Below are 23797 nucleotides of genomic sequence, written 5' to 3' on the forward strand. Positions count from 1 at the left end.
GAGAAACTTCTATGTGTTCTTTGAAATCATTTCACAGAGTTACAGATTTCCCCTCAAGAAGCCTTTCACTAAGACAGTTCTGGTGGAATTGGCAAAGTGATATTTGGAAGCCCATAGAGGGCTATGGTGAAAAAGGAAATATCCTGAGATGAAATCTGGAAAGAAGCTTTCTGAAAAACTGCTTAGAGTTCTGTCAATTCATCTCACAGAGTTACATCTCTATGTCGTGGATCTCTTTGTTAACCGTATTTCTGTGGAATCTGAGAACAGATATTTAGGATCCCTTTGAAGACTATAGGGCCAAAGGAAATATCCTCCGATAACAAAGAGAGAGAAGCTTTCTGAGGAACTTCTTTGTGTTCTGTGAAATCATCTCACAGAGTTACAGCTTTCCACTCAAGAAGGCTTTCGCTAAGACAGTTCTCGTGGAATTGGCAAAGTGATATTTGGAAGCCCATAGAGGGCTAAGGTGAAAAAGGAAATATCCTCAGATGAAATCTGGAAAGAACATTTCTGAGGAACTGCTTAGAGTTCTGTTAATTCATCTCACCGAGTTACATCTGTATTTCGTGGATCTCTTTGCTAGCCTTATTTCTGTGGAATCTGAGAACAGATATTTCGGATCCCTTTGAAGACAATAGGGCCAAAGGAAATATACACGATAACAAAGAGAAAGAAGCTTTCTGAGAAAATTCTTTGTGTTCTGTGTAATCATCTCACAGAGTTACACCTTTCCCCTCAAGTAGCCTTTCGCTAAGACAGTTCTTGTGGAATTGGCAAAGTGATATTTAGAAGCCCATAGAGGGCTATGGTGAAAAAGGAAATATACTCAGATGAAATCTGGAAGGAAGCTTTCGGACAAACTGCTCTGTGATGTGTGACTTCCACTCACCGAGTTACATCTGTATTTCGTGGATCTCTTTGCTAGCCTTATTTCCGTGGAATCTGAGAACACATATTTCGGATCCCTTTGAAGACTATAGGGCCAAAGGTAATATCCACCGATAACAAAGAGCAAGAAGCTTTCTGAGAAACTTCTTTGTGTTCTGTGGAATAATCTCACAGAGTTATAGCTTTCCATTCTGGAAGCCTTTCTCTAAGACAGTTGTTTTGGAATTGGCAAAGTGACAGTTGGAAACCCTAGAGGGTATGGTTAAAAAGGATATATCCTCAGGTGAAATCTGGAAAGAAGCTTTCTGAGAAACTGCTTAGTATTCTGTTAATTCATCTCACAGAGTTACATCTGTATTTCATGGATCTCTTTTCTCGCCTTATTTCTGTGGAATCTGAAAACAGATATTTCGGATCCCTTAGAAGACTATAAGGCCAAAGGAAATATCCTCCGATAACAAAGGGAAAGAAGCTTTCTGAGGAACTTCTTTGTGTTCTGTGAAATCATCTCACAGAGTTACAGCTTTCCACTCAAGAAGCCTTTCGCTAAGACAGTTCTCGTGGAATTGGCAAAGTGATATTTGGAAGCCCATAGAGGGCTAAGGTGAAAAAGGTTATATCCTCAGATGAAATCTGGAAAGAAGCTTTCTGAGGAACTGCTTAGTGTTCTGTTAATTCATCTCACAGAGTTACATCTGTATTTCGTGGATCTCTTTGCTAGCCTTATTTCTGTGGAATCTGAGAACAGATATTTCTGAACCCTTTGAAGACTATAGGGCTAAAGGAAATATCGTCCGATAACAAAGAGAAAGAAGCTGTCTGAGAAACTTCTTTGTGTTCTGTGAAATCATCTAACAGAGTTACAGCTTTCCTCTAAAGAAGCTTTCGCTAAAACAGTTCTTGCGAAATTGGCAAAGTGATATATGGAAGCCCATAGAGGGCTATGGTGAAAAAGGAAATATCCTTAGATGAAATCTGGAAAGAAGCTTTCAGAGAAACTGCTCTGTGATGTGTGACTTCCACTCACAGAGTTACATCTGTATTTCGTGGATCTCTTTGCTATCCTTATTTCTGTGAAATCTGAGAACAGATATTTCGGATCCCTTTGAAGACTATAGGGCTAGAGGAAATATCCTAGGATAACAAAGAGCAAGAAGCTTTCTGAGAAACTTCTTTGTGTTCTGTGAAATCAACTCACAGAGTTACAGCTTTCCCCTCAATTAACCTTTCGCTAAGACAGTTCTTGTGTAATTGGCAAAGTGATATTTGGAAGCCCAGAGAGGGCAAAGGTGTAAAAGGAAATATCCTCAGATGAAGTCTGAAAGAAGCTTTCTGAGAAACTGCTCTGTGATGTGTGACTTCCACTCGTAGAGTTACATCCATATTTCGTGGATCTCTTTGCTATCCTTATTTCTGTGGAAGCTGAGAACAGATATTTCGGATCCTTTTGAAGACTATAGGGCCAAAGGAAATATTCTCCGATAACAAAGAGAAAGAAGCTTTCGGAGAAAATTCTTTGTGTTCCTTGGAATCATCTCACAGAGTTACAGCTTTCCCTTCAAGAAGCCTTTCGCTAAGACAGTTCTCGTGGAATTGACAAAGTGATATTTGGAAGCCCATATAGGGCTATGGTGAAAAATGGAATATCCTCAGATGAAATCTGGAAAGAAGCTTTCTGAGAAACTGCTTAGTGTTCTGTTAATTCATCTCACAGAGTTACATCTGTATTTCGTGTATCTCTTTGCTAGCCTCATTTCTGTGGAATGTGAGAACAGATATTTCGGATCCCTTTGAAGACTCTAGGGCCAAAGGAAATATCCTCCGATAACAAAGAGAAAGAACCTTTCTGAGAAACTTCTTTGTGTTCTGTGAAATCATCTCACAGAGTTACAGCTTTCCCCTCAACTCACCTTTCCCTAAGACAGTTCTTGTGCAATTGGCAAAGTGATATTTGGAAGCCCATAGAGGGCAATGGTAAAAAAGGAAATATCCTCAGATGAAATCTGGAAAGAAGCTTTCTGAGAAATTGCTCTGTTATGTGTGACTTCCACTCACAGAGTTACATCTGTATTTCGTGGATCTCTTTGCTACTCTTATTTTTGTGGAATCTGAGAACAGATATTTCGGATCCCTTTGAAGACTATAGGGCCAAATGAAATATCCTCCGATCACAAAGAGAAAGAAGCTTTCTGAGAAACTTCTTTGTGTTCTGTGAAACAATCTCACAGAGTTACAGCTTTCCCCTCAAAGAACCTTTCGCTAAGACAGTTCTTGTGGAATTGGCAAAGTGATATTTGGAAGCCCATAGAGAGCTATGGTGAAAAAGGAAATATCCTCAGATGAAATCTGGAAAGAAGCTTTCTGAGAAACTGCTTAGTGTTCTGTTAATTCATCTCACAGACTCGAATCTGTATTTCGTGGATCTCTTTGATAGACTTATTTCTGTGGAATCTGAGAACAGATATTTCGGATCCCTTTGAAGACTACAGGGCTAAAGGAAATATCTTACGATAACAAAGAGCAGGAAGCTTTCTGAGAAACTTCTTTCTGTTCTGTGAAATCATCTCACAGAGTTACAGCTTTCCCCTCAAGAAGCCTTTCGCTAAGAGAGTTCTTGTGGAATTGTCAAAGTGATATTTGGAAGCCCATAGAGAGCTATGGTGAAATAGGAAATATCCTCAGATGAAATCTGGAAAGAAGCTTTCTGAGAAACTGCTCTGTGATGTGTGACTTCCACTCACAGAGTTACATCTGTATTTCTTGGATCTCTTGGCTAGCCTTATTTCTGTGGAATCTGAGAACAGATATTTCGGATCCCTTTGAAGACTATATAGCCAAAGGAAATATCCTCCGATAAAAAAGAGAAAGAAGCTTTCTGAGAAACTCATTTGTGTTCTGTTAAATCATCTCACAGAGTTACAGCTTTCCCCTCAAGAAGCCTTTCGCTAAGACAGTTCTCGTGGAATTTGCCAAGTGATATTTGGAAGCCCATAGTGGGCTAAGGTGAAAAAGGAAACATCCGCAGATGAAATCTGGAAAGAAGCTTTCTGAGAAACTGCTCAGTGATGTGTGACTTCCACTCACAGAGTTACATCTGTATTTCGTGGATCTCTTTGCTAGCCTTATTTCTGTGGAATCTGAGAACAGATATTTCGGATCCCTTTGAAGACTACAGGGCTAAAGGAAATATCTTCCGATAACAAAGAGCAAGAAGCTTTCTGAGAAACTTCTTTGTGTTCTTTGAAAACATCTCACAGAGGTACAGCTTTCCCCTTAAGAAGTCTTTCGCTAAGACTGTTCTTGTGGAATTGGGGAAGTGATATTTGGAAGCCCTTAGAGGGCTATGGTGAAAAAGAAAATATCATCAGATGAAATCTGGAAAGAAGCTTTCTGAGAAACTGCTTAATGTTCTGTTAATTCATCTCATAGACTTACATCTGTATTTCGTGGATCTCTTTGCTAGCCTTATTTCTGTGGAATCTGAGAACAGATATTTCGGATCCTTTTTAAGACTCTAGGGCCAAAGGAAATATCCTCCGTTAACAAAGAGAAAGAAACTTTCTGAGAGACTTCTTTGTGTTCTGTGAAATCATCTCACAGAGTTACAGCTTTCCCTTCAAAAGCCTTTCGCTAAGACAGTTCTCGTGAAATTGGCAAAGTGATATTTGGAAACCTATAGAGGGCTATGGTGAAAAAGGAAATATCCACAGATGAAATCTGGAAAGAAGCTTTCTGAGAAACTGCTTAGTGTTCTGTAAATTCATCAACAGAGTTACATCTGTATTTCGTGGATCTCTTTGCTAGCCTTATTTCTGTGGAATCTGAGAACAGATATTTCGGATCCTTTTGAAGACTATAGGGCCAAAGGAAATATCCTCCGATAACAAAGAGAAAGAAGCTTTCTGAGAAACTTCTTTGTGTTCTGTTAAATCATCTAACAGAGTTACAGCTTTCCCTTCAATAATCCTTTAGCTAAGACAGTTCCTGTGGAGTTGGCATAGTGATATTTGGAAGCCTATAGAGGACTAAGGTGAAAAAGGAAATATCCTCAGATGAAATCTGGAAAGAAACTTTCTGAGAAAATGCTTAGTGTTCTGTTAATTCATCTCACAGAGTTACATCTGTATTTCGTGGATCTCTTTGCTCGCCATATTTCCGTGGAATTTGAGAACAGACATTTCGGATCCCTTTGAAGACTATAGGGCCAAAGGAAATATCTTCTGATAACAAAGAGAAAGAAGCTTTCTGAGGAACTTCTTTGTGTTCTGTGAAATCATCTCACAGAGTTACAGCTTTCCCCTCAGGAAGCCTTTCGCTAAGACAGTTCTCGTGGTATTGCAAAGTGATATTTGGAAGCCCATAGAGGACTATGGTGAAAAAGGAAATATCCACAGATGAAATCTGGAATGAAGCTTTCTGAGAAACTTCTTAGTGTTCTGTTAATTCATCTCACAGAGTTACATCTGTATTTCGTGGATCTCTTTGCTAGCCTTATTTCTGTGGAATCTGAAAACAGATATTTCGGATCCCTTTGAAGACTATGGGGTCTAATGAATTAACGTCCGATTCCAAAGATAAAGAAGATTTCTGAGAAACTTCTTTGTGTTCTGTGAAATCATCTCACAGAGTTACAGCTTTCCCCTCAAGAAGCCTTTCGCTAAGACAGTTCTTGTGGAATTGGCAAAGTGATATTTGGAAGCACTTAGAGGGCTATTGTGAAAAAGGAAATATCCTCAGATGAAATCTGGAAAGAAGCTTTCTGAGAAACTGCTTAGTGTTCTGTTAATTCATCTCACAGAGTTACATCTGTATTTCGTGGATCTCTTTGCTAGACTTATTTCTGTGGAATCTGAGAACAGATATTTCGGATCCTTTTGAAGACTATAGGGCCAAAGGAAACATCCTCCGATAACAAGGAGAAAGATGCTTTCTGATAAACTTCTTTGGTGTCTGTGAAATCATCTCACAGATTTACAGATTTCCCTTCTAGAAGCCTTTCGCGAAGACAGTTCTCATGGAATTGGCAAAGTGATATTTGGAAGCCTATAGAGAGCTATGGTGAAAAAGGAAATATCCTCAGATGAAATCTGGAAAGAAACTTTCTGAGAAACTGCTCTGTGATGTGTGACTTCCACTCAAAGAGTTGCATCTGTATTTCGTGGTTTTCTTTGCTAGCCTTATTTCTGTGGAATCTGAGAACAGATATTTCGGATCCGTTTGAAGACTATAGGGCCTAAGGAAATATCTTCCGATTACAAAGAGAAAGAAGCTTTCTGAGAAACTTCTTTGTGTTCTGTGAAATCATCTCACAGAGTTACAGCTTTCCCCTCAAGAAGCCTTTCGCTAACACAGTTCTTGTGGAATTGCAAAGTGACATTTGGAAGCCCATAGAGGGTAAGGTGAAAAAGGAAGTATCCTCAGATGAAATCTGGAAAGAAGCTTTCTGAGAAACTGCTTAGTGTTATGTTAGTTCATCTCACAGAGTTACATCTGTATTTCGTGGAACTCTTTGCTAGCCTTATTTCTGTGGAATCTGAGAACAGATATTTCGGATCCTTTTGAAGACTATAGGGCCAAAGGAAATATCCTCCGATAACAAAGAGACAGAAGCTTTCTGAGAAACTTCTTTGTGTTCTGTTAAATCATCTAACCGAGTTACAGCTTTCCCTTCAATAATCCTTTCGCTAAGACAGTTCCTGTGGAGTTGGCATAGTGATATTTAGAAGCCTATAGAGGACTAAGGTGAAAAAGGAAATATCCTCAGATGAAATCTGGAAAGAAACTTTCTGAGAAAATGCTTAGTGTTCTGTTAATTCATCTCACAGAGTTACATCTGTATTTCGTGGATCTCTTTGCTCGCCATATGTCCGTGGAATTTGAGAACAGACATTTCGGATCCCTTTGAAGACTATAGGGCCAAAGGAAATATCTTCTGATAACAAAGAGAAAGAAGCTTTCTGAGGAACTTCTTTGTGTTGTGTGAAATCATCTCACAGAGTTACAGCTTTCCCCTCAGGAAGCCTTTCGCTAAGACAGTTCTCGTGGTATTGGCAAAGTGATATTTGGAAGCCCATGGAGGACTATGGTGAAAAAGGAAATATCCTCAGATGAAATCTGGAATGAAACTTTCTGAGAAACTGCTTAGTGTTCTGTTAATTCATCTCACAGAGTTACATCTGTATTTCGTGGATCTCTTTGCTAGCCTTATTTCTGTGGAATCTGAAAACAGATATTTCGGATCCCTTTGAAGACTATGGGGTCTAATGAATTAACGTCCGATTCCAAAGATAAAGAAGATTTCTGAGAAACTTCTTTGTGTTCTGTGAAATCATCTCACAGAGTTACAGCTTTCCCCTCAAGAAGCCTTTCGCTAAGACAGTTCTTGTGGAATTGGCAAAGTGATATTTGGAAGCCCTTAGAGGGCTATTGTGAAAACGGAAATATCCTCAGATGAAATCTGGAAAGAAGCATTCTGAGAAACTGCTCTGTGATGTGTGACTTCCACTCACAGAGTTACAACTGTATTTCGTGGATCTCTTTGCTAGCCTTATTTTTGTGGAATCTGAGAACACATATTTCGGATCCCTTTGAAGACTATAGGGCCAAAGGAAATATCCACCGATAACAAAGAGAAAGAAGCTTTCTGAGAAAATTCTTTATGTTCTGTGAAATCATCTCACAGAGTTACAGCTTTCCCCTCAAGAAGCCTTTCGCTTAGACATTTCTTGTGGAATTGGCAAAGTGATATTTGAAAGCCGATAGAGGGCTGTGGTGAAAAAGGAAATATCCTCAGATGAAATTTGTAAAGACGCTTTCTGAGAAACTGCTTACTGTTCTGTTAATTCACCTCACAGAGTTACATCTGTATTTCGTGGATCTCTGTGCTAGCCTTATTTCTGTGGAATCTGAGAAGAGATATTTCGGATCCCTTTAAAGACTATAGGGCCAAATTCAATATTCTCCGATAAAAAAGGGAAAGAAGCTTTCAGAGAAACTTCTGTGTGTTCTGTGAAATCATCTCACAGAGTTACAGCTTTCCCCTCAAGAAGCCTGTTGCTAAGACAGTTCTTTTGGAATTGGCAAAGTGATATTTAGAAGCCTATAGAGGGCTATGGTGAAAAAGGAAATATCCTCAGATGTAATCTGGAAAGAAGCTTTCTGAGAAACTGCTCTGTGATGTTTGACTTCCAATCAAAGAGTTACATCTGTATTTCGTGGATCTCCTTGCTAGCCTTATTTCTGTGGAATCTGAGAACAGATATTTCGGATCCCTTTGAAGACTATAGGGCCAAAGGAAATATCCTCCGATAACAAAGAGAAAGAAGCTTTCTGAGAAACTTCTTTGTGTTCTGTGAAATCCTCTCACAGAGTTACAGCTTTCTCCTCAAGAAGCCTTTCGCTAAAACTGTTCTTGTGGAATTGGCAAAGTGATATTTGGAAGCCCATAGACGGTATGGTGAAAAAGGAAGTATCCTCAGATGAAATCTGGAAAGAAGCTTTCTGAGAAACTGCTCTGTGATGTTTGACTTCTTCTCACAGAGTTACATCTGTATTTCTTGGATCTCTTTGCTGGCCTTATTTCTGTGGAATCTGAGAACAGATATTTCGGATCCGTTTGAAGACTATAAGACCAAAGGAAATATCTTCCGATAACAAGGAGAAAGAAGCTTTCTGAGAAACTTCTTTGGGGTCTGTGAAATCATCTCACAGAGTTACAGATTTCCCTTCTAGAAGCCTTTCGCGAAGACAGTTCTCGTGGAATTGGCAAAGTGATATTTGGAAGCCAATAGAGGGCTATTGTGAAAAAGGAAATATCCTCAGATGAAATCTGGAAAGAAACTTTCTGAGAAACTGCTCTGTGATGTGTGACTTCCACTCAAAGAGTTGCATCTGTATTTCGTGGTTCTCTTTGCTAGCCTTATTTCTGTGGAATCTGAGAACAGATATTTCGGATCCGTTTGAAGACTATAGGGCCAAAGGAAATATCTTCCGATAACAAAAAGAAAGAAGTTTTCTGAGAAACTTCTTTGTGTTCTGTGAAATCATATCGCAGAGTTACAGCTTTCCCCTCAAGAAGCCTTTCGCTAACACAGTTCTTGTGGAATTGGCAAAGTGACATTTGGAAGCCCATAGAGGGTATGGTGAAAAAGGAAATATCCTCAGATGAAATCTGGAAAGAAGCTTTCTGAGAAACTGCTTAGTGTTATGTTAGTTCATCTCACAGTGTTACATCTGTATTTCGTGGAACTCTTTGCTAGCCTTATTTCTGTGGAATCTGAGAACAGATATTTCGGATCCTTTTGAAGACTATAGGGCCAAAGGAAATATCCTCCGATAACAAAGAGAAAGAAGCTTTCTGAGAAACTTCTTTGTGTTCTGTTAAATCATCTAACAGAGTTACAGCTTTCCCTTCAATAATCCTTTCGCTAAGTTAGTTCTTGTGGAATTGGCATAGTGATATTTGGAAGCCTATAGAGAGCTAAGGTGAAAAAGGAAATATCCTCAGATGAAATCTGGAAAGAAACGTTCTGAGAAAATGCTTAGTGTTCTGTTAATTCATCTCACAGAGTTACATCTGTATTCGTGGATCTCTTTGCTAGCCATATTTCTGTGGAATTTTAGAACAGACATTTCTGATCCCTTTGAAGACTATAGGGCCAAAGGAAATATCTTCCGATAACAAAGAGAGAGAAGCTTTCTGAGAAACTTCTTTGTGTTCTGTGAAATCATCTCACAGAGTTACAGCTTTCCCCTCAAGAAGCCTTTCGCTAAGACAGTTCTTGTGGAATTGGCAAAGTGATATTTGGAAGCCCTTAGAGGGCTATTGTGAAAAAGGAAATATCCTCAGATGAAATCTGGAAAGAAGCTTTCTGAGAAACTGCTCTGTGGTGTGTGACTTCCACTCATAGAGTTACAACTGTATTTCGTGGATCTCTTTGCTAGCCTTATTTCTGTGGAATCTGAGAACAGATATTTCGGATCCCTTTGAAGACTGTAGGGCCAAAGGAAATATCCACCGATAACAATGAGAAAGAAGCTTTCTGAGAAAATTCTTTGTGTTCTGTGAAATCATCTCACAGAGTTACAGCTTTCCCCTCAAGAAGCCTTTCGCTTAGACATTTCTTGTGGAATTGGCAAAGTGATATTTGAAAGCCGATAGAGGGCTAATGGTGAAAAAGGAAATATCCTCAGATGAAATAAGGAAAGACGCTTTCTGAGAAACGGCTTACTGTTCTGTTAATTCATCTCACAGAGTTACATCTGTATTTCGTGGATCTCTGTGCTAGCCTTATTTCTTGGAATCTGAGAAGAGATATTTCGGATCCCTTTGAAGACTATAGGGCCAAATGAAATATTCTCCGATAACAAAGGGAAAGAAGCTTTCAGAGAAACTTCTTTGTGTTCTGTGAAATCATCTCACAGAGTTACAGCTTTCCCCGCAAGAAGCCTGTTGCTAAGACAGTTATTGTGGAATTGGCAAAGTGATATTTGGAAGCCCTTAGAGAGCTATGGTGAAAAAGGAAATATCCTCAGATGAAATCTGGAAAGAAGCTTTCTGAGAAACTCCTTAGTGTTCTGTTAATTCATCTCACAGAGTTACATCTGTATTTCGTGGATCTCTTTGCCAGACTTGTTTCTGTGGAATCTGAGAACAGATATTTCGGATCCTTTTGAAGACTATTGGGCCGAAGGAAACATCCTCCGATAACAAGGAGAAAGAAGCTATCTGAGAAACTTCTTTGTGTTCTGTGAAATCATCTCACAGAGTTACAGCTTTCCCTTAAAGATGCCTTTCTCTAAGACAGTTCTCGTGGAATTGACAAAGTGATATTTGGAAGCCTATAGAGGGCTATGATGAAAAAGGAAATATCCTCAGATGAAATCTGGAAAGAAACTTTCTGAGAAACTGCTCTGTGATGTGTGACTTAAACTCAAAGAGTTACATCTGTATTTTGTGTATCTCTTTGGTAGCCTTATTTCTGTGGAATCTGAGAACAGATATTTCGGATCCCTTTGAAGACTATAGGGCCAAAGGTAATATCCTCCAATAACAAAGAGAAAGAAGCTTTCTGAGAAACTTGTTTGTGTTCTGTGAAATCATCTCACAGAGTTACAGCTTTCCCCTCAAGAAGCCTTTCGCTAACACAGTTCTTGTGGAATTGGCAAAGTGACATTTGGAAGCCCATAGAGGGTATGGTGAAAAAGGAAGTATCCTCAGATGAAATCTGGAAAGAAGCTTTCTGAGAAACTGCTTAGTGTTATGTTAGTTCATCTCACAGAGTTACATCTGTATTTCGTGGATCTCTTTGCTAGCCTTATTTCTGTGGAATCTGAGAACAGATATTTCGGATCCTTTTGAAGTCTATAGGGGCAAAGGAAATATCCTCCGATAACAAAGAGAAAGAAGCTTTCTGAGAAACTTCTTGGTGTTCTGTGAAATCATCTCACAGAGGTACAGCTTTCCCCTCAAGAAGTCTTTCGCTAAGACAGTTCTTGTGGAATTGGCATAGTGATATTTGGAAGCCTATAGAGGGCTATGGTGAAAAAGGAAATATCCTCAGATGAAATCTGGAAAGAAACTTTCTGAGTAACTGCTTAGTGTTCTGTTAATTCATCTCACAGAGTTACATCTGTATTTCGTGGATCTCTTTGCTAGCCATATTTCTGTGGAATTTTAGAACAGACATTTCGGATCCCTTTGAAGACTACAGGGCCAAAGGAAATATCTTCCGATAATAAAGAGAAAGAAGCTTTCTGAGGAACTTCTTTGTGTTCTTTGAAATCATCTCACAGAGTTACAGCTTTCCCCTCAGGAAGCCTTTCGCTAAGACAGTTCTCGTGGTATTGGCAAAGTGATATTTGGAAGCCCATAGAGTGCTATGGTGAAGAAGGAAATATCCTCAGATGAAATCTGGAAAGAAGCTTTCTGAGAAACTGCTTAGTGTTCTGTTAATTCATCTCACAGAGTTACATCTGTATTTCGTGGATCTCTTTGCTAGCCTTATTTCTGTGGAATCTGAGAACAGATATTTCGGATCCCTTTGAAGACTATAGGGCCAAAGGAAATATCTTCCGATAACAAAGAGAAAGAAGCATTCCGAGGAACTTCTTTGTGTTCTGTGAAATCATCTCACAGAGTTACAGCTTTCCCCTCAAGAAAACTTTCGCTAAGACAGTTCTTGTGGAATTGGCGAAGTGATATTTGGAAGCCCTTAGAGGGCTATGGTGAAAAAGGAAATATCCTCAGATGAAATCTGGAAAGAAGCTTTCTGAGAAACTGCTTAGTGTTCTGTTAATTCATCTCACAGAGTTACATCTGTATTTCGTGGATCTCTTTGCTATCCTTATTTCTATGGAATCTGAGAACAGATATTTCGGATCGCTTTGAAGACTATAGGGCCAAATGAAATATCCTCCGATAACAAAGAGAAAGAAGCATTCTGAGAAACTTCTTTGTGTTCTGTGAAATTATCTCACAGAGTTACAGATTACCTCTAAAGAAGCCTTTCGCTACGACAGTTCTTGTGGAATTGGGAAAGTCATATTTGGTAGCCCATAGAGGGCTATGGTGAAAAAGGAAATATCCTCAGATGAAATCTGGAAAGAAGCTTTCTGAAAAACTGCATAGAGTTCTGATAATTCATCTCTCAGAGTTACATCTGTATTTCGTGGATCTATTTGCTAGCCTTATTTCTGTGGAATCTGAGAACAGATATTTCGGATCCCTATGAAGACTATAGGGCCAAAGGAAATATCCTCCGATAACAAAGAGAAAGAAGCTTTCTGAGACAGTTCTTTGTGTTCTGTGAAATCATCTCACAGAGTTACAGCTTTCCCTTCAAGAAGACTTTCGCTAAGACAGTTCTTGTAGAATTGGCAAAGTGATATTTGGAAGCCCTTAGAGGGCTATTGTGAAAAAGGAAATATCCTCAGATGAAATCTGGAAAGAAGCTTTCTGAGAAACTGCTCTGTGATGTGTGACTTCCACTCACAGAGTTACAACTGTATTTCGTGGATCTCTTTGCTAGCCTTATTTTTGTGGAATCTGAGAACAGATATTTCGGATCCCTTTGAAGCCTATAGGGCCAAAGAAAGTATCCACCGATAACAAAGAGAAAGAAGCTTTCTGAGAAAATTCTTTATGTTCTGTGAAATCATCTCACAGAGTTACAGCTTTCCCCTCAAGAAGCCTTTCGCTTAGACATTTCTTGTGGAATTGGCAAAGTGATATTTGAAAGCCGATAGAGGGCTATGGTGAAAAAGGAAATATACTCAGATGAAATCTGGAAAGATGCTTTCTGAGAAACTGCTTACTGTTCTGTTAATTCATCTCACAGAGTTACATCTGTATTTCGTGGAAATCTGTGCTAGCCTTATTTCTTGGAATCTGAGAAGAGATATTTCGGATCCCTTTGAAGACTATAGGGCCAAATTCAATATTCTCCGATAACAAAGGGAAAGAAGCTTTCAGAGAAACTTCTTTGTGTTCTGTGAAATCATCTCACAGAGTTACAGCTTTCCCTTCAAGATGCCTTTCGCTAAGACAGTTCTTGTGCAATTGGTAAACTGATATTTGGGAGCCCATAGAGGGCTAGGGTGAAAAAGGAAATATCCTCAGATGAAATCTGGAAAGAAGCTTTCGGAGAAACTGCTTAGTGTTCTGTTAATTCATCTCACAGAGTTACATCTGTATTTCGTGGATGTCTTTGCTAGCTTTATTTCCCTGGAATCTGAGAACAGATATTTCTGATCCATTTGAAGACTATAGGGCCAAAGGAAATATCTTCCGATAACAAAGAGAAAGAAGCTTTTTGAGAAACTTCTTTGTGTTCTGTGAAATCATCTCACAGAGTTACAGCTTTCCCCTCAATTAACCTTTCGCTAAGACAGTTCTTGTGTAATTGGCAAAGTGATATTTGGAAGCCCAGAGAGGGCAAAGGTGTAAAAGGAAATATCCTCAGAAGAAATCTGGAAACAAGCTTTCTGAGAAACTGCTTAGTGTTATTTTAGTTCATCTCACAGAGTTACATCTGTATTTCGTGGAACTCTTTGCTAGCCCTATTTCTGTGGAATCTGAGAACAGATATTTCGGATCCTTTTGAAGACTATAGGGCCAAAGGAAATATCCTCCGATAACAAAGAGAAAGAAGCTTTCTGAGAAACTTCTTTGTGTTCTGTTAAATCATCTAACAGAGTTACAGCTTTCCCTTCAATAATCCTTTCACTAAGACAGTTCTTGTGGAGTTGGCATAGTGATATTTGGAAGCCTATAGAGGGCTAAGGTGAAAAAGGAAATATCCTCAGATGAAATCTGGAAAGAAACTTTCTGAGAAAATGCTTAGTGTTCTGTTAATTCATCTCACAGAGTTACATCTGTATTTCGTGGATCTCTTTGCTAGCCATATTTCCGTGGAATTTGAGAACAGACATTTCGGATCCATTTGAAGACTATAGGGCCAAAGGAAATATCTTCCGATAATAAAGAAAAAGAAGCTTTCTGAGGAACTTCTTTGTGTTGTGTGAAATCATCTCACAGAGTTACAGCTTTCCCCTCAGGAAGCCTTTCGCTAAGACAGTTCTCGTGGTATTGGCAAAGTGATATTTGGAAGCCGATAGAGGGCTATGGTGAAAAAGGAAATATCCTCAGATGAAATCTGGAATGAAGCTTTCTGAGAAACTGCTTAGTTTTCTGTTAATTCATCTCACAGAGTTACATCTGTATTTCGTGGATCTCTTTGCTAGCCTTATTTCTGTGGAATCTGAGAACAGATATTTCGGATCCCTTTGAAGACTATGGGGTCTAATGAAATATCGTCCGATTACAAAGATAAAGAAGATTTCTGAGAAACTTCTTTGTGTTCTGTGAAATCATCTCACAGAGTTACAGCTTTTCCCTCAAGAAGCCTTTCGCTTAGACATTTCTTGTGGAATTGGCAAAGTGATATTTGAAAGCCGATAGAGGGCTATGGTGAAAAAGGAAATATACTCAGAAGAAATCTGGAAAGACGCTTTCTGAGAAACTGCTTACTGTTCTGTTAATTCACCTCACAGAGTTACATCTGTATTTCGTGGATCTCTGTGCTAGCCTTATTTCTGTGGAATCTGAGAACAGATATTTCGGATCCCTTTGAAGACTATTGGGCCAAATTCAATATTCTCCGATAAAAAAGGGAAAGAAGCTTTCAGAGAAACTTCTTTGTGTTCTGTGAAATCATCTCACAGAGTTACAGCTTTCCCCTCAAGAAGCCTGTTGCTAAGACAGTTCTTTTGGAATTGGCAAAGTGATATTCGGAAGCCCTTAGAGGGCTATGGTGAAAAAGGAAATATCCTCAGATGAAATCTGGAAAGAAGCTTTCTGAGAAACTGCTTAGTGTTCTGTTAATTCATCTCACAGAGTTACATCTGTATTTCATGGATCTCTTTGCTAGCCTTGTTTCTGTGGAATCTGATAACAGATATTTCGATCCTTTTGAAGACTATAGGGCCAAAGGAAACATCCTCCGATAACAAGGAAAAAGAAGGTATCTGAGAAACTTCTTTGTGTTCTGTGAAATCATCTCACAGAGTTACAGCTTTCCCTTCAAGATGCCTTTCGCTAAGACAGTTCTTGTGGAATTGCCAAACTGATATTTGGAAGCCCTTAGAGGGCTATTATGAAAAAGGAAATATCCTCAGATGAAATCTGGAAAGAAGCTTTCTGAGAAACTGCTCCGTGATGTGTGACTTCCACTCACGGAGTTACATCCGTATTTCGTGGATCTCTTTGCTAGCCTTATTTCTGTGGAATCTGAGAACAGATATTTCGGATCCCTTTGAAGACTACAGGGCCAAAGGAAATATCCTCCGATAACAAAGAGAAAGAAGCTTTCTGAGACACTTCTTTGTGTTCTGTGAAATCATATCACAGAGTTACAGCTTTCCCCTCAAGAAGCCTTTCGCTAAGACAGTTCTTGTGCAATTGGCAAACTGATATTTGGGAGCCCATAGAGGGCTTGGGTGAAAAAGGAAATATCCTCAGATGAAATCTGGAAAGAAGCTTTCTGAGAAACTGCTTAGTGTTCTGTTAATTCATCTCACAGATTTACATCTGTATTTCGTGGATCTCTTTGCTAGCCTTATTTCTGTGGAATCTGAGAACAGATATTTCGGATCCCTTTGAAGACTACAGGGCCAAAGGAAACATCCTCCGATAACAAGGAGAAAGAAGCTATCTGAGAAAGAAGCTATCTGAGAAACTTCTTTGTGTTCTGTGAAATCATCTCACAGAGTTACAGCTTTTCCTTCAAAAAGCCTTTCGCAAAGACAGTTCTCGTGGAATTGGCAAAGTGATATTTAGAAGCCTATAGAGGGCTATGGTGAAAAAGGAAATATCCTCAGATGTAATCTGGAAAGAAGCTTTCTGAGAAACTGCTCTGTGATGTTTGACTTCCAATCAAAGAGTTACATCTGTATTTCGTGGATCTCCTTGCTAGCCTTATTTCTGTGGAATCTGAGAACAGATATTTCGGATCCCTTTGAAGACTCTAGGGCCAAAGGAAATATCCTCCGATAACAAAGAGAAAGAAGCTTTCTGAGAAACTTCTTTGTGTTCTGTGAAATCCTCTCACAGAGTTACAGCTTTCTCCTCAAGAAGCCTTTCGCTAAAACTGTTCTTGTGGAATTGGCAAAGTGATATTTGGAAGCCCATAGACGGTATGGTGAAAAAGGAAGTATCCTCAGATGAAATCTGGAAAGAAGCTTTCTGAGAAACTGCTCTGTGATGTTCGACTTCTTCTCACAGAGTTACATCTGTATTTCGTGGATCTCTTTGCTGGCCTTATTTCTGTGGAATCTGAGAACAGATATTTCGGATCCGTTTGAAGACTATAAGACCAAAGGTAATATCTTCCGATAACAAGGAGAAAGAAGCTTTCTGAGAAACTTCTTTGGGGTCTGTGAAATCATCTCACAGAGTTACAGATTTCCCTTCTAGAAGCCATTCGCGAAGACAGTTCTCGTGGAATTGGCAAAGTGATATTTGGAAGCCAATAGAGGGCTATTGTGAAAAAGGAAATATCCTCAGATGAAATCTGGAAAGAAACTTTCTGAGAAACTGCTCTGTGATGTGTGACTTCCACTCAAAGAGTTGCATCTGTATTTCGTGGTTCTCTTTGCTAGCCTTATTTCTGTGGAATCTGAGAACAGATATTTCGGATCCGTTTGAAGACTAATGGGCCAAAGGAAATATCTTCCGATAACAAAAAGAAAGAAGTTTTCTGAGAAACTTCTTTGTGTTCTGTGAAATCATCTCACAGAGTTACAGCTTTCCCCTCAAGAAGCCTTTCGCTAACACAGTTCTTGTGGAATTGGCAAAGTGACATTTGGAAGCCCATAGAGGGTATGGTGAAAAAGGAAGTATCCTCAGATGAAATCTGGAAAGAAGCTTTCTGAGAAACTGCTTAGTGTTATGTTAGTTCATCTCACAGTGTTACATCTGTATTTCGTGGAACTCTTTGCTAGCCTTATTTCTGTGGAATCTGAGAACAGATATTTCGGATCCTTTTGAAGACTATAGGGCCAAAGGAAATATCCTCCGATAACAAAGAGAAAGAAGCTTTCTGAGAAACTTCTTTGTGTTCTGTTAAATCATCTAACAGAGTTACAGCTTTCCCATCAATAATCCTTTCGCTAAGTTAGTTCTTGTGGAATTGGCATAGTGATATTTGGAAGCCTATAGACAGCTAAGGTGAAAAAGGAAATATCCTCAGATGAAATCTGGAAAGAAACTTTCTGAGAAAATGCTTAGTGTTCTGTTAATTCATTTCACAGAGTTACATCTGTATTCGTGGATCTCTTTGCTAGCCATATTTCTGTGGAATTTTAGAACAGACATTTCTGATCCATTTGAAGACTATAGGGCCAAAGGAAATATCTTCCGATAACAAAGAAAAAGAAGCTTTCTGAGAAACTTCTTTGTGTTCTGTGAAATCATCTCACAGAGTTACAGCTTTCCCCTCAGGAAGCCTTTCGCTAAGACAGTTCTCGTGGTATTGGCAAAGTGATATTTGGAAGCCCATAGAGTGCTATGGTGAAAAAGGAAATATCCTCAGATGAAATCTGGAAAGAAGCTTTCTGTGAAACTGCTTAGTGTTCTGTTAATTCATCTCACAGAGTTACATCTGTATTTCGTGGATCTCTTTGTTAGCCTTATTTCTGTGGAATCTGAGAACAGATATTTCGGATCCCTTTGAAGACTATAGGTTCAAAGGAAATATCTTCCGATAACAAAGAGAAAGAAGCTTTCTGAGGAACTTCTTTGTGTTCTGTGAAATCATCTCACATATTTACAGCTTTCCCCTGAAGAAGCCTTTCGCTAAGATAGTTCTCGTGGAAGTGGCAAAGTGATATCTGGAAGCCGATAGAGGGCTATGGTGAATAGGAAATATCCTCAGATGAAATCTGGAGAGAATCTTTCTGAGAAACTGCTTAGTGTTCTGTTAAATCATCTCACAGAGTTACATCTGTATTTCGTGGATCTCTTTGCTAACCTTATTTCTGTCTAATCTGAGAACAGATATTTCGGATCCCTTTGAAGACTATAGGGCCATAGGAAATATCCTCCAATAACAAAGAGAAAGAAGCTTTCTGAGAAACTTCTTTGTGTTCTGTGAAATCATCTCACAGAGTTACAGCTTTCCCCTCAAGAGCCTTTGGCTAAGACAGTTATTGTGGAGTTGGGAAAGTGATATTTGGAAGCACATAGAGGGCTATGGTGAAAAAGGAAATATCCTCAGATGTAACCTGGTAAGAAGCTTTCTGAGAAACTGCTGAGAGTTCTGTTAATTCATCTCACAGAGTTACATATGTATATCGTGGATCTCTTTGCTAGCCTTATTTCTGGGGAATCTGAGAACAGATATTTCGGATCCCTTTGTAGACTATAGGGCCAAAGAAAATATCCTCCGATAACAAAGAGAAAGAAGCTTTCTGAGAAACTTTTTTGTGTTCTGTGAAATCATCTCACAGAGTTACAGCTTTCCCTTCAAGAAGCCTTTCGGCAAGACAGTACTTGTGGAATTGCAAAGTAATATTTGGAAGCCCCTAGAGTTCTATGGTGGAAAAGGAAATATCCTCAGATGAAATCTTGAAAGAAGCTTTCTGAGAAACTGCTCTGTGATGTGTGACTTCCACTCACAGAGTTACATCTGTATTTCGTGGATCTCTTTGCCAGCCTTATTTCTGTGGAATCTGAGAACAGATATTTCGGATCCCTTTGAAGAGTATAGGGCCCAAGGAAATATCTTCCGATAACAAAGAGAAAGAAGCTTTCTGAAAAAATTCTTTGTGTTCTGTGAAATCATCTCACAGAGTTACAGCTTTCCGCTCAAGAAGCCTTTCGCTTAGACAGTTCTTGTGGAATTGGCAAAGTGATATTTGGAAGCCCATAGAGGGCTATGGTGAAAAAGGAAATATCCTCAGATGAAATATGGAAAGAAGATTTCTGAGAAACTGCTTAGTGTTCTGTTAATTCAACTCACAGAGTTATATCTGTATTTCGTGGATCTCTTTCCTATCCTTATTTCTGTGGAATCTGAGAACAGATATTTCGGATCCTTTTGAAGACTATAGGGCCAAAGGAAATATCCTCCGATAACAAAGAGAAAGAAGTTATCTGAGAAACTTCTTTGTGTTCTGTGAAATCATATCACAGAGTTACAGCTTTCCCTTCAAGAAGCCTTTCGCTAAGACAGTTCTCGTGAAATGGCAAAGTGATATTTGGAAGCACATAGAGGGCTATGGTGAAAAAGGAAATATCCTCAGATGAAACCTGGAAAGAAGCTTTCTGAGAAACTGCTGAGAGTTCTGTTAATTCATCTCACAGAGTTACACCTGTATTTCGTGGATCTCTTTACTAGCCTTATTTCTGGGGAATCTGAGAACAGATATTTCGTATCCCTTTGAAGACTACAGGGCCAAAGGAAGTATCCTGCGATAACAAAGAGAAAGAAGCTTTCTGAGAAACTTCTTGGTGTTCTGTGAAATCATCTCACAGAGTTACAGCTTTCCGCTCAGGAAGCCTTTCACTTAGACAGTTCTTGTGGAATTGGCAAAGTGATATTTGGAAGCCCATAGAGGGCTATGATGAAAAAGGAAATATGCTCAGATGAAATCTGGAACGAAGCTTTCTGAGAAACTGCTCTGTGATGTGTGACTTCCACTCACAGAGTTACATCTGTATTTCTTGGATCTCTTTGCTAACCTTATTTCTGTGGAATCTGAGAACAGATATTTCGGATCCCTTTGAAGACTATAGGGCCAAAGGAAATATCTTCCAATAACAAAGAGAAAGAAGCTTTCTGAGGAACTTCTTTGTGTTCTCTGAAATCATCTCACAGATTTACAGCTTTCCCCTCAAGAAACCTTTCGCTAAGACAGTTCTCGTGGAATTGGCAAAGTGATATTTGGAAGCCGATAGAGGGCTATGGTGAAAAAGGAAATATCCTCTGATGAAATCTGGAAAGAAGCTTTCTGAGAAACTGCTTAGTGTTCTGTTAAATCATCTCACAGAGTTAAATCTGTATTTCGTGGATCTCTTTGTAAGCCTTATTTCTGTCTAATCTGAGAACAGATTATTCGGATCCCTTTGAAGACTATAGGGCCAAAGGAAATATCCTCCGATAACAAAGAGAAAGAAGATTTCTGAGAAACTTCTTTGTGTTCTGTGAAATCATCTCACAGAGTTACAGCTTTCCCCTGAAGAAGCCTTTGGCTAAGACAGTTCTTGTGGAATTGGCAAAGTAATATTTGGAAGCACATAGAGGGCTACGGTGAAAAAGGAAATATCCTCAGATGAAACCTGGAAAGAAGCTTTCTGAGAAACTGCTGAGAGTTCTGTTAATTCATCTCACAGAGTTACATCTGTATTTCGTGGATCTCTTTGCTAGCCTTATTTCTGGGGAATCTGAGAACAGATATTTCGGATCCCTTTGAAGACTATAGGGCCAAAGGAAATATCCTCCGATAACAAAGAGAAAGAAGCTTTCTGAGAAACTTCCTTGTGTTCTGTGAAATCATCTCACAGAGTTACAGCTTTCCCTTCAAGAAGCCTTTCGGCAAGACAGTTCTTGTGGAATTGGCAAAGTGATATTTGGAAGCCCATAGAGGGCTATGGTGGAAAAGGAAATATCCTCAGATGAAATCTGGAAAGAAGCTTTCTGAGAAACTTCTCTGTGATGTGTGACTTCCACTCACAGAGTTACATCTGTATTTCGTGGATCTCTTTGCTAGCCTTATTTCTGTGGAATCTGAGAACAGATATTTCGGATGCCTTTGAAGAGTATAGGGCCCAAGGAAATATCTTCCGATAACAAAGAGAAAGAAGCTTTCTGAAAAAATTCTTTGTGTTCTGGGAAATCATCTCACACAGTTATAGAGTTCCGCTCAAGAAGCCTTTCGCTTAGACAGTTCTTGTAGAATTGGCAAAGTGATATTTGGAAGCCCATAGAGGGCTATGGTGAATAAGGAAATATCCTCAGATGAAATATGGAAAGAAGATTTCTGAGAAACTGCTTAGTGTTCTGTTAATTCAACTCACAGAGTTACATCTCTATTTCGTGGATCTCTTTGCTAGCCTTATTTCTGTCTAATCTGAGAACAGATATTTCGGATCCCTTTGAAGACTATAGGGCCAAAGGAAATATCCTCCGATAACAAAGAGAAAGAAGCTTTCTGAGAAACTTCTTTGTGTTCTGTGAAATCATCTCACAGAGTTACAACTTTCCACTGAAGAAGCGTTTGGCTAAGACAGTTCTTGTGTAATTGGCAAAGTGATATTTGGAAGCCCATAGAGTGCTATGGTGAAAAAGGAAATATCCTCAGATGAAATCTGGAAAGAAAGTTTCTGAGAAACTGCTTAGTGTTCTGTTAATTCATCTCACAGAGTTACATCTGTATTTCGTGGATCTCTTTGCTAGCCTTATTTCTGTGGAATCTGAGAAGAGATATTTCGGATCCCTTTGAAGACTATAGGGCCAAAGGAAACAAACTCCGATAACAAAGAGAAAGAAGCTTTCGGAGGAAATTCTTTGTGTTCTGTGATATCATCTCACAGATTTACAGCTTTCCCCTGAAGAAGCCTTTCGCTAAGACAGTTCTCGTGGAAGTGGAAAAGTGATATTTGGAAGCCATTGGGAGCTATGGTGAAAAAGGAATTATCCCCAGATGAAATCTGGAAAGAAACTTTCTGAGAATATGCTTAGTGTTCTGTTAATTCATCTCACAGACTTACATCTGTATTTAGTGGATCTCTTTGCTAGCATTATTTCTGTATAATCTGAGAACAGATATTTCGGATCCCTTTGAAGACTATAGGACCAAAGGTAATATCCTCCGATAACAAAGAGAAAGAAGCTTTCTGAAAAACTTCTTTGTGTTCTGTGAAATCATCTCACACAGTTACAGCTTTCCCCTCAAGAAGCCTTTGGCTAAGACAGTTCTTGTGGAATTGGCAAAGAGATATTTGAAAGCACATAGAGGGCTATGGTAAAAAAGGAAATATCCTCAGATGTAATCTGGAAAGAAGCTTTCTGAGAAACTGCCCAGAGTTCTGTTAATTCAACTCACAGAGTTACATCTGTATTTCGTGGATCTCTTTTCTAGCCTTATTTCTGTGGAATCTGAGAACAGATATTTCGGATCCCTTTGAAGACTACAGGGCCAAAGGAAATATCCTCCGATAACAAAAAAAAGAGAAGCTTTCTGAGAAACTTCTTTGTGTTCTGTGAAATCATCTCACAGAGTTACAGCTTTCAGTTCGATAGGCTTTCGCTAAGACAGTTCTTGTGGCATTGGCAAAGTGATATTTGGAAGCCCATAGAGGGCAATGGTGAAAAAGGAAATATCCTCAGATGAAATATGGAAAGAAGATTTCTGAGAAACTGCTTAGTGTTCTGTTAATTCAACTCACAGAGTTACATCAGTATTTCGTGGATCTCTTTGGTAGCCTTATTTCTGTGGAATCTGGAGAACAGATATTTCGAATGCCTTCGAAGACTACAGGGCCAAAGGAAATATCCTCCGATAACAAAGAGAAAGAAGCTTTCTGAGAAAATTCTGTGTGTTCTGTGATCATCTCACAGAGTTACAGCTTTCCCTTCAAGAAGCCTTTCGCTAAGACAGTTCTCGTGGAATTGGCAAAGTGATATTTGGAAGCCTATAGAGGGCTAAGGTGAAAAATGAAATATCGTCAGTTTAAATCTGGAAAGAAGCTTTCTCATTAACTGCTCTGTGATGTGTGACTTCCACTCACAGTGTTATATCTGTATTTCGTAGATCTCTTTGCTAGCCTTATTTCTGTGGAATCTGAGAACACATATTTCGGATCCCTTTGAAGAGTATAGGGCCAAAGGAAATATCCTCCGATAACAAAGAGAAAGAAGCTTTCTGAGAAACTTCTTGGTGTTTTGTGAAATCTTCTCATGGAGTTACAGCTTTCCCTTCAAGAAGCCTTTCGCAAAGACAGTACTTGTGGAATTGGCAAAGTGATATTTGGAATCCCTTAGAGGGCTATGGTGAAAAAGGAAATATCCTCAGATGAAATCTGGAAAGAAGCTTTCTGAGAAACTGCTCTGTGATGTGTGACTTCCACTCACAGAGTTACATCTGTATTTCATGGATCTCCTTGCTAGCCTTATTTCTATGGAATCTGAGAACAGATATTTCGGATCCCTTTGAAGATTCTAGGACCAAAGGAAATATCCTCCGATAACAAAGAGAAAGAAGCTTTCTGAGAAACTTCTTTGTGTTCTGTGAAATCATCTCACAGAATTACAGCTTTCCCGCCAAGAATCCTTTCGCTTAGACAGTTCTTGTGGAATTGGCAAAGTGATATTTGGAAGCCCATAGTGTGCTATCGTGAAAAAGGAAA

The sequence above is a fragment of the Macaca fascicularis genome, chromosome 2 (assembly GCF_037993035.2).
Source record: "Macaca fascicularis isolate 582-1 chromosome 2, T2T-MFA8v1.1".
Lineage (NCBI taxonomy): Eukaryota > Metazoa > Chordata > Mammalia > Primates > Cercopithecidae > Macaca > Macaca fascicularis.